Raw genomic sequence first — 18390 nt, 5'->3', positions numbered from 1 at the left:
TGTCGCATTCAATTGTGCTCTTTTACGCGTCTGGGGTTTTCTACTCTAATTCAGGAAACTCTGCATGGGCCAGGAGTGTTTCTTACTTTGAGTCCAATTTGTGTCTAAAAGAGCCATTTAAATCGTCCATAAACCCCACTACACACTCAGGTACATGGTGTCATGGTGTCAGGGTATAAAAATGAACCTGTGCATTCTATCTTTTTCTGCAAGAGGCAGAAAAACGAGGAGGGGAGGGTGGAGGTGTTGTTGTCCGATCCAGTGTGACACTGACCTGCCGCCCCTGACAATTCCACCCACTGCTATTGGCCGGCCTTCTCTCTCAGGACAGCTCTACAGGGTGGCTAGCTGTGATCGATGACCAGTGGCTTCAGAGCGGGCTATCTTTCACCGCCACTTCCAACGCCCCCGCTCACGCTCATCTATCCTCTGTGGGTGTCTGCGCTGTCTGAGGCCGGGCCCGGAGGCTGGGTGGCCCCCCGACAACTGATGACCACTGGCTCAGCAGGAACAACACATCTGTCTGCTGAGCTGAGGGCTCGCTCCCTCAATCTTTTCCTCTTTTTTTTTTCTTTATGAATGCATCTCAACAGGGGCACCTCAGAGTGACTGCAACTTGCAACTTGAACACATTTTAATAGCTTGGTATTCTATGCACTAAAAAGGAATGCATAAAGGCTTTGGACAACCCTACAATTATTGCAGACCAAGTTTATTATGCAGTTAAGGGGGTCCTTGGCTTAAAGAACATTCAATATTCTGGCCTAGCATATGTGCTGGTAATGTCAGGTAGAGAAGAATAGAGAGTGAGGGACGGCAGGAGGACAAAACAATAAGGCGGTGGATAAGAAAGAGAGGGGAGGGGGAGAAAGGGAAGATGATGGGCCGTGCATCAGACATGCACCGGTGCTCTCCTCATACAGGGCAATTTATTAAAATAATAAAGCCCGGCCTTGCATTCAAGGTTGAGCCCCCAATAAACCTGACAGGGATACAGAACGAGAGGCTGTGAGACTGAGGCATCGTCAGGCAAGCAAACCAAACAAATGCTCCGTCATGTCAGTGTCCAATTTATTATCGGCGCTGAACCCTTTCAAAAGGGAGTTAATTGATTTCTTTTAAACTCAGACAGAGTCATATATTTCATCATTACCCTAAACAAAAAGCCTCTCATGAATCACTTGGCTACAACAGAAAAAGCATAGAGATTGCTCCTAAACCTCTTCACCTCGACAGGCGTGGAATCAGACTGAGAACAGATACAGCAATGTACTACGGCACGGGAGGATATTAGAGCCAAGTGGACATCTTAAATCCGACAAAGATGGTAGGAGGTTCTGCATGCCCTCAATCTGCTGTAAAACTGTCCTCTCCCTGGACACTCTTCATTTATCACCTTACATAGCCCGTTCCACAACTCTGCTAAATTGGATAATGAATCTATCCCCCCCAGGAGATGTACTAGATGAATAATTTGTTGGTTAAATTACGAGCCGGGGACATATTGCATCATTACAGGCGCGAGACATTAGTGTACTTAAATGGAAGCAACCTTTTGGAGTCCATAGGAGTGATATGAACGAATAACAGCAGGAGCCAATGAAGACGTAATTAACTGTGTAATGAATCATGCCCCTTGGCGTCCTATGGCGCCAATGGCAGATGTCTTAACAGAGTCTTGCCCCTTATGAGGTCATAAGGGGCAAGGTTACCGCCCCTTTTTCTTTTTGGCCCACATTGAAATTTTGGCTCACCCATGAGTCCCATATTAGGGGACCACTAAGGTCTATATAAAAGTGATTTCAGATACAGTATTGGGGAACCACTAAGGTCTATATAAAAGAGACTTCAGATACAGTATTAGGAGACCAATCCGGTCTATCTAAAAGAGACTTCAGATACAGTATTAGGGGACCACTAAGGTCTATATACAAGAGAGACTTCAGATACAGTATTAGTGGACCATTAAGGTCTATATAAAAGAGACTTCAGATACAGTATTAGGAGACCAATCCGGTCGATATAAAAGAGACTTCAGATACAGTATTAGGGGACCACTAAGGTCTATATAAAAGAGACTTAAGATACAGTATTAGGGGACCACTGAGGTCTAAAAGAAAGAGACTTCAGATACAGTATTAGGGGACCACTAAGGTCTATATAAAAGACACTTCAGATACAGAACATGAACTAATCTGATTATGCGGTGCTGAGAAAGAGCTGATTGTCTTACTTTCTTCCAGTGTTACAGAATAAGCACTAATGATCACTACAGTATTTATTACTCAAGGGATGGCTAGGATGATGCTGACCAAGAGCTGAGTGTAGGGCTTTCTTTAATGACCTTGATACAATTGTACCTTTACTTTGACACAATAACTCAAACACTTTTGAAAAATTGCTGTTTTTTTATTTCATATATAGAGCTGGAGTCCATAAAAGTCCTTTAAGGACAGGCAGAGAGACAGGAAGCCAGAGATTAAATGCAAGCCACAAGCAAAAGAGAAAGAGAGAAAGTAGGAACACAGTTGGGGCAGTTGGGATGATTTGAAGGAAAAGGAACATTTTGGAGAATACGTTTACTCTCATGTCTGTATGTTGTACTAGAGGACGTGGTTAGCCTAGCATAAAGACTGCTGTGCAAGCAGGAAGAAACAGCCAGCTGGCCAACCGGCTTTCTACAATGTCCAGAAATACAACCAACAGCCCTTCTAAATCTACACCACATACATCAACTCTCTAAAACAGGGGTCCAAGACGCCAAGGGGGTAATCAGAGTCATAGAAAATTAGAATAATGATAGAAACGTGATCATTCACATCAATATTGTGAATCATACTACAATGGCAATATCAGTCAAAATAATCGCAATTAGATACTCTCCTCATATCTTGCAGCCTTAGAATGATATCCTTCTTCTCAACTTATGCTAAAAATGAAAGAAAATATGCATATTTTCAAAACATGTTGATCGTCTTTTTAGGTGAAAAATCTGATTTTTCCTAAGACAACTTAGCGGACTCTAAAGACCGGCTGCTGGATTGTTATTATAGATAATAATATGTTTCACAGGCAGTTACAGTATGACAATCAAATGTTAGGTCAGGTTGCAATGTGATTACATTCTGACACAAATTATTAAAAAACAATCACAATATAGATTGCCAATATACTTCTTCTCAGCCTTACAGCATGCAGGTGTGCCGTACAGATGTACAGCATCAGTATGTACTGTCCTCGGTATATGAATGTTTACATGCTTTGACAGACAGCCTATTCAATCATGTCATGGTGGCGGATTAACACTCTCTGACCAGAAGACGGATATCAAACCTGAGGCTTCCCATAGAAGCTGCCTGGCCAACAGCCATTGCATAACCCAGCATCCTCTACACACCACCCACATGCTTAATATGTTGTCATCCTTAACTCAATGATGTTTTGGGTCGCTACAAAAATGCCGTACAATAAAAAATTACTAAGTGCTTCAGAGTGGAAAGCGTGAACGGATTTTAGATGAGTCAAAAACCCCCAAAAAACAAGGAGAACACACACTTATCCTAAATAACCCACTGGTATTTAACTGCACAAAATTGAATTTTCCAATGACAATAGCCATTTTTAAAGCAATAAGTTTGTCCTTTCAAGACGTTTAAGCATGTTCTCCAGTAATACTTTGTGCAGCCAGAGTGGATAAAATGAGGAGCCATTCAAACCTTGAGTATGTAGCTTTTGCAACTACACTTCTTTGTGACAGTTCTCCGGCGCAATGTCCAGAGCAACGACCCGTGTGGAGAAGACAGCATGCTGCATGGGGCTGGCTAAATCCTGTCCTCCGGCCATTCTTCCTCTTGGATAAACCAGTGCATAGCAAACATGGCCCGGGAGCATGTACAATGCAAAGTCCTTCACATACTAATGAGAGCTAGCGGGGGTTGAGGAGGGAGAGAAGAGGGGTCAAGGTGGATGTGGATGAGTTATATTTATGGCCCGTTAGATACTCATCTCCAGCCATGTTTGCCTGGATCCCACTTTCCCACATTTTGTCATCATACCCACTGATTAGGTAAAACCTTCAGGGACATGGGATGCTATAAATATTAAGACCTAAAGCACTTAGACTCAATTTTTATGAAAATGAAGAAACTTGGAATAATAACATATTATCTGATTAGGGATGCAACGGTACACTCAACTCGCAATTCAATACAATTCACACTTTAAAGTTCACCATAAGATTTTCTTAAAGGTCCCATAACATGGTGCTCTTTGGATGCTGTTATATAGACCTTATTGTCTCCTAATACTTTATCTGAAGGTGGAGGCTGGGGTGTGTGGCTTTGACAAACTGTCACTTTAATCGTTTAAAAGCCATGATGTCTCTCTCATGGGTGGGCCAAATTCTCTACACGGGCAAAGCAGAGAAAGGGGAGTTGACCTTGCCCCTTATGACCTCACAAGGAACAGATTCCAGATCGCCCTCCCCCCACCAAGGCTCAATTTTGAGAAAGAGACTTCAGATACAGTATTAGGAGACCAATACGGTCTATATACAGTAAAAGCATCCAAAGAGCACCATGTCATTTGACCTTTAAATTCATTTACCTCATTACTTGAAGTTAAGGCCACGTTTAACATGAAAATCCAACATTTTAACATTATAGCTGTGACAGAAGACTCTAACTATAACATGACTTCTTTAAGAATCCAAATTAACACCACTTACAACACTTAGGCAGAGACCTGCATTTCAAATCCATATTTCTGCAACTAGGCAGTTTCCACTGACACGCCATGCTTCTATAAATTCAATTAACAGATCTGTAAATGCCATCCCTAACTGTGTAAAGATATATCTGCTCCTCAGAGCCATTGGCTAAATTACCCACTTCTGAGATGAAATACTGCTTTTCACTGGCTGACATCACATTAAAGGGGTTTCTTCTGTTTTTAGCTCAGCCCCAACACATGTGCATTAACTACAGGCAGAAATAGAGTTGTTTTTGTATAACTGGAGCCCATAAATTCATAAGTATAAGGGAAACAAATATATACAGTTTTGAGAAGTGACGTATCTTATTCTCCCTGTGCTGAATAAATGAATCAATAGCAGAGACCGGTGCTGGCGTCCAACAGTAGAAAACTGCTTACTCTTCATTTGAGCTATATGTAATCAATCCTAGGCTGGATGGCTGGAGCCCTTTCCAAACTAAGTGGGGAAACAGTGGGATTACTAGCTCTGTGGCATTTATAAATTGAGCCGAACGAGAAGGTTGCCACGAGAGACTCCCGGTCAACGTAATTACACCGGCAGGCCAATAAATCCGAGCCACAGATCTTTTAGAAGTAAATTCAGCAGAGAAGCTTTCTTTTCCCTACATTGCTTTCTTGCACTACGGAAGAACACTTTGTTTTTTGTTGCTGTCTAAAGTAGAACAGCAGCCTTGGTGGCTACAAATCTCTGTGGCCTCGCTGATGGCCAAGCTGTGATTCAGTGGGGAGATTTAGATCTTCACAGTGTTGACTCTTACATATGACAGCATGTTGTGCTGGGGATAAAAATATGCATTTACTACCCTTGAAAAAGGTGAATGTAAAGCTTCCCTTGAAGTCCATCTAGTATTACTCCCTTTTTGAAAACACAAAGCTCAGACGCATCTTAAAAGCACAGAATTGATTACATGAGCCGTCTCTGTGGACATAAGACCAAAATAAAATACTGATGTCCAAGAAATACCTAAATGAGATTTGTGCCAAAGCTAACATCATACTGTTCCTCATGACAGTGAGACAGCCGTTGGATGTATGACTCTGTTATACCAGGTGTGCCTGCTTGTGTGTTATGTAATTAATTACATTTGAATCGTGATTACAGTTTGGGATCCTAAGGATCACAAAACCAATAGAATCGACAATAAAAACTAATATTTTGCACACACAACTCTTAATTTGTCTTGTGTTCTGATCAACGTTTTCACTGTTGATTTGTTTAATTGCTTTTTTTTTACTTCAATATATGTCTTTCCAAAAGCCAATGAATAATCGTGTTTAATAATCGGGATTTTAACAAATGCCTTGCGCAACAAAAACAATTTTTGGCCTCTTCTGTCATTTCCTAGTGTATACATTGCTATGTTTTTCTCAAAATTGCAAATAGTAAAAGCTGCAACTCCTTCTTGCGGGGTTGGCTCACTTGGTAGGGCAGGCGCACATTGACATAAAGGTTTATGCCTCGACGCAGAAGTCCAGAGCTCGAGTGACGACTTCCTGCATGTCTTCCCCACTCTCTCACCTAGCTCTCCTGTCCTTTGAAGGCGGAAAGGCCCAAAAAAAAGAATCTTAAAAAAAAAAAAAGACATTGAGTTACGATACAAACATTTTCTGAAGATTTCGGGGCCTGAAAAGGATGTTCACCTTAATCTTCCTCTGGATGTAACCAGGTTAGTGTGAGATTGATGGAGACGGGGGGTAGCATGTGCTTTTTCATTCTCTCCGGGGGGACAAATGAAAAAAAGGCCAGCATAAATCAATCAGCAAGGCTCTTTCAGGCTTTGTAATACAGATCTACCATCTCAGGTAAAAAAGCAAACAAAATAATAGCTTTAGAGTCTGTTTTTATTTTTATCGCGTTTTATAGCCTATTGTAAAAAGGAAAAACCAAGGTCTGGACAGCACCACAGAGCAGTGATTCATTCAGAGGAGCAGCTAGTCTGATCTGGATAAGAACTTGCGTGCAGCTATAGAATAATAAGCGCTGAGTTAAAAGTCAAAACCTTGAAAAACAGAGGCGACATTCTCTGCCTGTAACCAAGTTAGTGTCAACTCTGCTCCATTGCTATCTGGGGATGACCAAAGCATTCTATTAACCTTTGTGGAAATGGTTTCTGAGCCCTCCCGGGTGGCCGTGAAGTGTGTGTGTGCAAGTGCACGCCCGTGCACCTCTCTATTATTTCAGTGCAGATATAAAAGTTAGCTGAGGCTGCATCTACATTACTTTAAGTTTTAAAGGACATGTTTTGAGACAAAAACGAAGAGTTTTACCTCCAGTAGCAGGATTAACCTCCGCCCATCTAAGAGAGGTTAGTTGCATTCAATAACTTCTTCTGTGTTTTTCGCCATGGCGGCCGAGATAGCAGAGTTACCACTGGCGCAAATACAGGTTTGCCTCTCATGCTTAACAATATACAGCTGTATTAATAATAATTAAAACTGTGGACAAATGTCCGAAGTGTGAACCGGAGCTGTCGCCGCTGTGTCTCTCCATGTTGCCGGTGAGACGTGTGTGAGTGAATGGGGGCGGGGCTGCGCGGTTTAAGTTCTGTCAGTTGGTCTCCTGCATCTCCCTCTGACCAAAAAGCTGGTTAATTAAGTCATGTGTCACCGAACTGGGAGAATGAACCGACTCACTCCGTTTTTTTTACCGCATTCGCTCAAGTTGAGTGTGATGTGGTGTATGCGCTGTTGTGTGTGAGTGTGTAGCTGGTGTTCTTCTGCTACTATGTGCGTAGTAATCTAGTTCATTTGCACCTCCACTGGAGTGGTGGTAGAATCAAGTTCTCTTAATACATCTATGCAGGCTACACGTGTGTTTTTTCCGCTTGGCAAGCCAACCGGACGTGACATGGGGGCACGGCAGCATCGACAATACCAATTTTGGTAATTTCGGTCGATTTCAATTTAAAATCACAAATCATGACACCCTTATTTACAGGTTACATTGATTAAACAGAGCGTGAAAATTCAATTACTAGAAATCCTCAAGGCAAAGGATTTTTAGTGATCAAATAATTTGAGGTACTCAAGGAATTGTTTCAGCCCTACTTACAATTAGGTCAGTCCTGTTCGTCTGACACACACACGAAACAGTAACTAAATGAAAAACAAATCACAGCTGTTTGTTTAAAGCCAGAGAAAATCCTGATGTATCAGATATCCCAATTAAAGTTGGAAGGAACAGTGTGATTTGGCTGCCTCTGGTGCTATATTTAGTGTGAATGCAGCCCTGGAGGCCCGTTGTTGACAGCTTTTTCTTATCAACGCGCAGCGTAAACTATGTGTACTATACTACCATGTGCTTGTATTATTGTGAGCACTTGGAGTTGGAGCAAAGTCATTTCAAGACATTGTCAAGCAATCATTTAGACACATGCTGGTATGATGATCTGCACCATATTTTATACTGGTGTAAATAAAGCACTTGTGTGTAAAATAAAAATATATAAAATGAATAGCATAGGTGTAATATGTGTAAAACATTGCATGTTAGACATTGAAGGCTTTTTTCACGTGTCTTTGCATGATAATGGCCATTTGGGTGTTGGGCTTAATGTCATGAGGGGCTTGATTTGAATAGTTAGGAGAGTTCCAATGTAAGCTATCACCTACTGTGGAGACACACCGGTGACCCATGTTGTATATCAACCCGGTCGCACGGCAGTTTGTGAAATGGTCACCTTGTTTTGATCTATTGATTGGACATCCGACACACCATTTTCTTGTTTATTTAGTGGTGGTCACTACGAAATGGGAACGTGATCATTTCACAAGCTGCCCTGAGACTGGGCTGCAGCAGCACGTTCTGGGGGGAAACAATGGCCGCCGGGACAAGATCCACGGTCTCTGGGGGACGCAACTATGGGGAAATGAAACGTCACACGCCGGCGACAACTGCCTTACTGCTTTTTAAGGAGGAGTGTTCTGTTCAGTAGGTCTTTCATCCTCAGAGGGTTAAAAGATATAAAGAGGGTTTAGATATAGATGGAAAACTCTCCTCCTGTCGGTTTTATTTCTGCCACTGCTAGGGGCGCTCATTTTATGAGTTGGAGGTCTTGTTAGTTGCGCTTTACAGCAAGCACTAACCGGTCTCCACCTCCTGAACGTTGCTGTTCACTCATTGGTTGCTAGGTAGGACAAATACTGTTCTCTGAAACAAATATGCAGTGTCAAACAGTTATGGAGACAAAGTGGAAGGGAAAAGCCAGAGAACATGAGGAAGACGGGAAGACAGAGAGTGAGAAGAGGCAGCAAAAGACTGTGTTGGAGGAAGCAAAACTAAGAAGGGGTGAGGAAGAGACCCTCTATTGGATTTGTGGCGGGGCTAAGCTGCCTTCGGGTGCTACGTGACCAGCCTATACCGCCAAGGAAAGGCTCAGGCTTATCTTAGCGCACACAAGCAGCTCCGCTGGCAAAGGCACCGTGGCATGGCTGTGGGTGCTGCTGTCAGGGCGTGACGAATACCCCCGCCCCCCTCCTCTTTCACTCGGATATTCTCTGTCCCCTGTTCACTGCACCCATCCGTCCTTCTCACTCATACACTTGTTAGTAGGGTTACTGGTTCTTTAACTATCTGCATGATGAAAGGTAAGAAAAACAAATCAAACGTCCCTTTTTGTGCGTGTGTGAGTAATGCTCGTCCGAGTAGATGAAACAAAAATGGCGGAGCCACGGCTTAAGACGTCTTCTGAGGGGTGGAGGTGGGCCTATTAATTGTTGCGTGAAATGACAAAAAAAAAAACGTGATTGTAAAGTGTAAATTGTGCCCATGCCACAAACATCTCCCCACCGCCATCAACTTCAGCTAGCTGCTACAGACCCCCGGATCCTGAGTGACGCTGATGACAACAGCATGTTGCCGACACCAGCCAAGCCTTGATTTTCAACAGCTACTAAACACAGCACAGATAAATAGGCTTGTTGCAGCATACATAGTGGAGGAAATGTTGCCCGTTTTCGACAATGGAATCGGCGTCTTTCCGAAACATACAGGATGAAGAGAGGACAGCGGTAAATAACTGCTTTCAGCAGTGAGTAATTCCGTGAATCTGGGGGGCTGACCTTTTGAGGATTGATATCAACAATCTTTTTGCAGCATGGCTTACTGCACCTTTAAGCAAAGTACGGCATAACTTTACAAAAAAAGTAACACGTAAAGTGTAATCCATTTGATTTTCTTCCGGTAACAACCCAAACACCAATCTTCTAAGTTCTAACTACTTTAAAGCAATACTTGAGAGGTCTAACTGTGCCACAGGGTTCTTTTTAAATTCCTAAAAAATTGACAAATGATTCATGGACTCCAGCACTCAATCTGATCACAGTCCAAGCAAACACAAGTAAAGGGTTGACAGTTGACATCACTATGAAAGGCCTCTGCTGTACTAATAGTGACCGTCCTCCAGCCTTGATCAGACTGAGACCGTCTGACAGTTTTGGCCGTCAAACTCAAGGTTGACTAGCAAGTGGAAACTCAAAATCATCTAGAGAATAAAGTGCCGCTAAGGTAAAATACAGCCTTTTCATTTTTCTTTGAAAATAGTCACAGGCATGTTCCACTTCCATAGAAAGAAACAGAAAGATGTCTCACAGTGGCTTGTGTGTAATTGCCACCCCTGGCTACAATCTGGATCTGTAAACACAACAGACGTGTCACCTGAGACAATTCCATCAAACACACGTAAAGAAAAGAGGAACACCGGTGTAGCGCCTGCAGCGCTGGCTATAACTGTCAACTACCATAGTGATTAGCTTCCCATACGACATCATGCTGTGACTATCCAGCTGTTGCTGAAAACTGGAAATAATCAAGGACAATCACTCCGGCTATGGCTCCACACTCCAAAACACAAGTATCACAAGTGAAGAAGCACCAAGATGGCAATTTAACATCCAACCAGGCACTTCCCTTCTGTAGCCCACCTGAAATGCACAGGGCCAAAGTACTGGGATTGCTGTGGTTCTCCATTCCCCTAGATGGCGCTGCGCAACCCTAACCCCATGTTGGCTGAGCCACTCTCTGTCGCGTAGCTAAAGAAGATCAACGACCCTTTTTTTTCTTTTCCCCCTGTCGTCAAGTGAATCATTAGATGAAGACAGAGTGAGATAAATATAGTGAAACGGACCACTTAACACACGGGATACATCATTTCCAACATTGATATTTGCTAGGAAAAGCGGCAAGAAGCCTTAGTTATTGTGAACTGCCGAGAGAGAGAGAGAGAGAGAGAGAGAGAGAGAGAGAGAGAGAGAGAGAGAGAGAGAGAGAGAGAGAGAGAGAGAGAGAGAGATTCTACGGCGAGCCAATGATTCAGCGACTCAGCAATTCTGGAGTGTGACTGTAACCAGTGGCCATCAACCCGCCCAGCTGGTGGACTGCACCATTTTGGAGACATCGTACAGTTAAGATTCATGAGTTCTCCAACGTTATCCCACCCTGCTCGGGTAGTGATTGGAAACAAACCACACAGGAACTGAACTGAGTTGAACATTGAACTAACTGACTGGATTGATTTCTCTTTTAAACTGACTGACTATTTTGGGCAATTACTGTTTGTTGTTGTTGTTGTTTTCTGTGTGTGATTCACTACTGATACTGCTTTTGTTATTCAAACAGTGGTCGTAGCCAATTCGGATCCCTAGTGCTTAAATATCATTAATACAGGTCATTGTGATATGCTCATTGATGCTTTAAGTCGCATTTGTTACAATTTGATGTACTGAATTCCCGGCCACTGACTCCCTTTTTTTGAAACTGCATACATCCTACAGCGAGTTAGCACATCGCTCCCCCAGCACCGGTTCCTCCCCTCGTCGACCCTGCAGTGAAAATCCAATGAATAACTAACAGGGGAATAATCACTCACATGGCAGCAGTGCCAGGGTCCGCCGCTCTTTGGCCGTTAGGGTAGGCCAACACATGCTTCTGTCTTGTTTATTAGCATTTCCTTGGTCAGGTGCTGCGGATACGCCGCGTCAGCAAAGCCGGGCCTCCATTATCGGTCTGCCGTGCTTAAATCCTTTCAGACATATGCATGCAGACGTAGATTATAAATACTGTATATATCAAATATCCTGGAAGAATATTGCAAAAATATGTTTTTGGAGATTGTTTTGGATATTTGCCTTCAACACAGGCTAACTCTTTTATTGAAATTAAATGTATTTCTTATGACAGAAAACAGTCTGGTCATCCTTGGGTTTTGTATATATGCATAGCATAGATTATTGCTGTCTCTTGAGTGTGGGAATAAGTCTGACAAGAGCGTAAAGTGCAGCCAAGGTTGGTGCCAGTTTGCAACACTGTGTCAGTGCTTTCCGTCTGTCCTTGAGACAGATTACCCTTCTGCCTGTGCCCTCTGGTCAGACACACAGGAAATACATTAGAGGATAACAAGGTGGTGTGAAGATGGAGTGAGTGAGAGACACGGTAGTGTGGGGGAAGACAGAGGGAGGGAATGGGCGAGGGAGCAGAGGGTTCGGAGAACAAAATGGCAGAAAGAGACGAAAAAACAGGACGGAAGTAGGGAGGGGAGGGAGGGGAGGGAGGGAGGCGAAAGGTGCAGCAGCTCCCCACTTAGCGAAGCCATTATCTGCAGCGACATGCTGTGAGAGCTCTCCCTTTGCACCCGTACACAGACATTTGCAAGAGGGACGTATCTCCCGCCTGCAAGTGCTTACCGAACAGACAGTTTCCAAAGTTAAAGCAATAGTGCACAACTACTTTATATGAATCCACGTCCATTACATTCGAGCCATTGCCAAATGAGTTGATGCTAAGCTAATTACAGTAAGCCTATCGGCTCCACACAACTCTCTCTGTATTTCTCAGCATGGCTTTGTTGACAAAAAGGTTTAGTTTTACGCGTTTTACGTCACCGCTGGGAAAGGACAACAGCAGCGTTCAGCTTTGGGGACGAAGAGGACATAAAAACTCTTGTTTTTTTTAGCACCTTGATGGAGGAGGGGGTGGCGTCACGTGGCTGCTCCGACAGCGTTGCTGTCCTTACTTCCTCGAACTACGCGCTATAGCTGTAACTCACATACTGATCTAGAGCTAAATATGTGGTGTTTATTGTTACCGTTTACATTTTTTTAAACCTACAGACCGGGGCTCCTGGGTAGCTCACCTGGTAGTGCACATGCCCATATATGGATGTATACTCCTCGATGCAGCGGCCACGGGTTTGATTCCAACCTGCGGCCCTTTGCTGCATACCCTTCCCCCTTCATGTCTTCAGCTGTCCTATGCCTAAAATGGACAAAAATATTCTTAACCCTTGTGTTGTCCTCCAGGGTCAACAAGGTTAACATTTTTCTTTTTTTCCCCTTTTTTTGACATTTGACATTTATAATGCATTATTTCTTTTTTATTTCACTACCACCACCTTACTACCACTACACTAATTTTTGGAAACAATGGTTAATAACCCTAATTTGTATAGAATTATAACTAATATTTGAGGTAATAAAGCAGAAATTATGAATTATTTTGACTAATAGTTAAAATCAGAGGAGCGTATGTTGAGTGAATGAGTTTGGTCAGGATACTGCTTTGAAACCATTTCAATTTACACCCGAAATTCAATGAAAGTGATTAATTGTATTTGCAAAGAGCATTGCATGGAGTCCATCCTTTTATTGTGGTAATTAGGGTAAACAGAATGCCATATTTCTGATATAGACATTGTTAAAAGGGGTAAAATTTGACCCAAGGTCAACCTAAGGGTTAATAAAATAAAATAAAAACAAATCTACCTACAGACAGCAAAGGGTAGGTAATAGCATTGAATTATCAAAAGTAATTAAAATGACAAATTATCGAGAAGAAGATTACTTGTACAACACGTGGTATCTAATTTTTAAATGCACACCTTGTAGTCAGCAACACTATAAGCTATAGTTAAGTCCACTACTGCGGAGACGTTCATCTCCTGTTTGGCCTTTTAATAGCGAGTGGGCGCTCATTGAGCGCCTCAGTGGAGGCTAAAGGCTCGCTACAATGACGTAAAGGTCAGACATGGCGGTGGGACTTTGAGGCTGTCAGGCGGAGCTGCGGGGGGGGTCGAGCGTCACACCTTCTTAAGAAGCAAAGCTGCGGGCATCCAGGAGCAGGGTGGGACATTTACTTTTTCTTCACACCAGCCACAGTGGCTGGTAGATGCTCAATTTTATCAGCCACTTATCCAAATTACCAGCCATTCAAATTTATAAAAGAAAGTGCACAATCATATTTTGAATTGCTACAATACATTCTTTTTTTTATTATTAATAGATATTTTAGCTCCAAGGTTTTAAGGCATTACCGACAATGGATACATTGTTGAAAGACTGAAAGTTTTATATACAGTATGTATATGTTTATAGATGCTCTCAGGACTGTGCACCAGGTCTCCGCCCCCCCCCCCCCCCCCCCCCCCCCCCCCCCCCCCCCTTTTCTTTGCTGCACTACCTATACTTCATATTTTTATATTTTTGTATTTGCTTCAATCGCGTTGCACAAGTACTGCACTTGTGTATAATGACAATAAAGGCATTCTACTCTATTGTGCTTAGAGGTAAAGAGATGGGGAAGGTTTCTTTTACCATCTTCAGAGTTGATGATGATCCACAGCCACCATGGCTACCAAACATTTTCACTCCTGAACAGATTTCTCAAACCCAAAACAGCATTATTATGGAATACTTCATAAAAGATACACAGGTGTGGATGAAAGACATTATCATTGTTGATGGATGAATCATGGTGGCGCTAGAGGGAACATCAGGTGATCACTAAAGTCAGTAGGATTTATTTGCTGGGTTTGTACACACTCTGCTCCTGGGGGGGGTCCGTCTTTCCCAGCTGTTTAGCGGTGCTCTTGATGGGAACAATACGAATTGTACGAAATTGTACAAATTGTACAAAAGTACCTTCTCTTTTTCTTTACTTTGCCCTCAACAGCTACCACTGACTCTGTGGCGGGCCACACCGGGGATATGTAACCGCAGTTTTTACCAATAATTTAACTTTTGTCTGTACCTCAGCTCAACTACATGTCCCGGTTTAGCTCTGAAAACCACCCGACAAAAGTCTGGAGTTGGTGGTGAAAGCCCCAGCTGTGAACGGTTTCATTTCCCATAAGTTCTTCACAATAAAAGCCTCCCGTTATTTTGGTATCTAAATGTTTTTATTATGAAGCGGCAAAATCCGGAAATGTTGGGGATTCATTAGCAGCAACGTAACGCGACTCCACTGTGCATTGTTGTTACTTAGCAACAGCACTCAAAAGCTGTCCAATCCGTTACAAGGAATGTTTTACAATCCACCCACCACGGCGGCAGGTATACAAGGCAAAGTCACCCGCCATTGGCTAGTGGCGGGTGCTTATTTCCTTGATTACTCTTGATTATTAAAAAGGATAGTTTGATTTTAATGTAAAAGTTTGGAAGAGCTGAGCGATAAAATTTTTAAATCATAGTTTAGTTGCTTTTTTTGAGTTGCAATAAATAGAACTGTGTTAAATGGTCATGTGATATCAGATTAATTGCAGGCCCCTGAATCGAAGCAAAATCGCACCGCATTAGGATATCAGCAAATATCTTATCGTTGTCCAAAGAATCAATGTAATATTGAATTGTGATCTAACTTGTGATTTACACCCCTAGTAGTAGTATTAGATGTAGCTTTAGATGTTGCTCCTTTTCATTTTGATTTAAGGACGCTGCAATGACGGAAGCGTGGCACGTCTAGTTTATCTACACCATCACCATCCCAATCACTTTCTCACAGGCGGGTCGGGGTCGTCCTGGCAGGGGGATCATTGGTCGGGTTATTAAAATGTCGGTGGTGAATTTGCCGTGTGCCGCTAATGACAGGACTGTCTGAAGTCCGCCAGGCAGCACAGCAAGCTGCCTGCAACATTATTACTATCCCATTAGAATAAATGAGCATGAGCAGCTCTGAAGGAGCAGCCCGGCCCGGGATTGACTATCTAAAAAATGCCACAGGGCTCTGCTTCCTGGATCCCATCTAGATAGGAACTAGAGAGACGGAACAGTCGCTAATCGTTGTCCCAGTATGTGACACAGCAGCGTAAATGACTGACAGATGCAGTATTTCTGTAGTCATACGGGGGAAAACTCAGGCCTTTATCTGGAAATAGGGTTTATCTAGGCCAACACTAGCCAGAGCAAATGATTAACTGCTGCAACCCATGATGTAGACGCTTGTACAACTTGTTACTTTGTAGTTAAAAGCCGTAAAAGCTCAATAAGTCACAGTCGCGTTTCACTTAATTGCTGAGTGACTGTGACTTCCGACCCTGTGCTTTAACAAAGACGCCACAGTTGCCACTGAATGGATAATGGATGATAAGAGCAGGCTGAAATACCAACAGCCCCAACCTTTCCTGCCGAGCTTTTATCCCACAATTTCCCTCATTGATTATCGTCTGCTGAACTAAAGCGGACGGCCGCAGATCAAACCGTTCTCTGTCAATGGCCTGAGGAGTCATCACTTAGCAGAGTGTGACACCAGCTGACACCCTGGACTCTCTTCTTCCCCCGCAGTAATGCAAACGGTGAGCTGTGACCTCATGTGACGTGATCCTCCTGCAACCCAGACACTACTGCAAAGTTTTTAGCTGCTGCGCTCATTTACATAACTAATCGCAGCCTATATGCTCAAGGACATGCAGTCAAATTCAAGAACTCTATAAGAGCTAAGAGAGTGTCGAATGGAAAATAAGCTGGTGGATCAGCATTAACTCACCTGACACGCTGTATGTAACATCTATCCATCCTGAGGCCACTTTTTTGGACTTTGGTTGGGGATGGTAGAGTGTCCTAAAGCCACAATCATTTTCTGTATTTCAGCTCATATTCCATACTAAGTCAAACTGTATTTCGGAGTTATTTGTGTTATTTACTAAATATGACATTCACATTCAACAAAACTGCTCTCGTAAGTGGGTTTTGAGGGAGATATATTACTGTATGTTCAGGTTTACCTTTGTCTTTAACGTTATGAATATGTTTTTAATAAAAGGTCTGTGTTTGTGTAGGGAGGAGGTCAGGGTTGATGGATCAGCATCATTTCATTATGAATTCAAAAGTTAATCTACCATTTAAACCCATCCGCTGATTGGAAACGTGTTAAGGATGCAATCTGCATAAGCAATCAGTATAATTATGCAAGAACATTTGGTAACCATGGTAACATGTATGCGGTTCAGCATGTCCAGGGATTTCCTCTGTTTAAATCACAGGTAACAGCAGCAAAACAGAAGTGTTTGTGTTCTACTCCATGTGGTTCGGCATTCCTAGTTAAAAAAAAAGAGAATTCCTGAAACACAGTGACTACCGGCCTTCTTTTGTCCCATTGACATTATTATTTATGACATATTCGGTCCAGTTGCAGTCTCATCCAATAATGCTAATCATCAGTTATTTCTTCATGAGGTCCTTGGGACATTAGAGAACATAAATTAGAGGAAAAGAATTTGATTTCCCCATGTGGACACATATCGCCCTATTGATGCAGGATGACATCAGGGGACATTGGACAGTCTTGTCCAATGAATGAGCACTTTACACCTCTTGGTTCGTTTGTAACACGTCACTGAACACGAACCGAAAGGCAACAATGTATCATCTTTAGACGGATGAAATGAACCTGGATACAGGAGCAGTAAACACGGAACTCCTGGCCACACATCAGCTCTCTTTACAGCGCCACAGAGCGAGCGAACTAATAGGCAAACACTCACTGGTCTCTCCCCTGGCAGGTGATAATAAGTGCCAGACAAGGACGTATTCAAATGTCAACACTCAAGGTCCAAGGTATTTATCATCAGGGAAATTGTGTGACTTTGAACTACATTTTGACTTTCCTAATTACTTTTTTTTGCTTTCTTGCCTTCTATTACATATGCGCTTTATTCAGTTTCACACCCTCATATTCATTCCCAGTGCCGACCCTCCGTTTCTTTAGCTGTTTTTACATTTGTCATAATCCAGTTTCCAATATATCATTAAGCCGGTGTGTAAAACAGTCACATTTATATTATTTACGGTATACAGTGTATAAAATATATCCTATATACAGTATACATGATATATGAGAAGGATAGAAGTGTCCTTGGCCAAGACACTGAACCCCAAGTTGCCCCCGATGCTGCGCATCGGAGTGTGAATGTGTGTGAGTGTTTATCTGATGAGCAGGTGGCACCTTGTATGGCAGCCTCGGCCACAGTGTATAAATGTGTATGAATGGTGAATGTATCCTGTATGATGTAAAAAGCGCTTTGAGTAGTTGTTAAGACTAGAAAGCTATATATAAATACAGTACATTTACATTTATACATACAGTTTCTGTGTGTGTGTGTGTATGTATATATACATATATTCTCTGTCTACTGTTTCCACATTATCACTGGAAGAATATTACGTAATTAATTTTTATCAGAACCAAGGGTTTGCATTTGCAGTCCTTAAAATCCACAAGTCTAGTATACTGTAGAAAAAAGATCTTCCAACTGGTTTGTGGGGACCTTTTCCCTAAACGCTCCCCTCTTCCCAACCTGGACCCGAGCAGCTTGCTAACCGAATCACATCAATGAAGCAAAAAGAGACGCA

The 18390-nt window shown here is 42.6% G+C and overlaps 1 protein-coding gene across 3 annotated transcripts in view; it reads right to left on the bottom strand.

The window, feature by feature from the left end:
* Positions 1-18390, bottom strand: part of oxr1a (oxidation resistance 1a) — a 189276-nt gene that overhangs the window by 84007 nt on the left and 86879 nt on the right. The window lies entirely within an intron of this gene.

This window comes from Etheostoma cragini, chromosome 6, assembly GCF_013103735.1.
Source record: "Etheostoma cragini isolate CJK2018 chromosome 6, CSU_Ecrag_1.0, whole genome shotgun sequence".
NCBI lineage: Eukaryota > Metazoa > Chordata > Actinopteri > Perciformes > Percidae > Etheostoma > Etheostoma cragini.
This window is presented reverse-complemented; position numbering and strand designations above follow the sequence as displayed.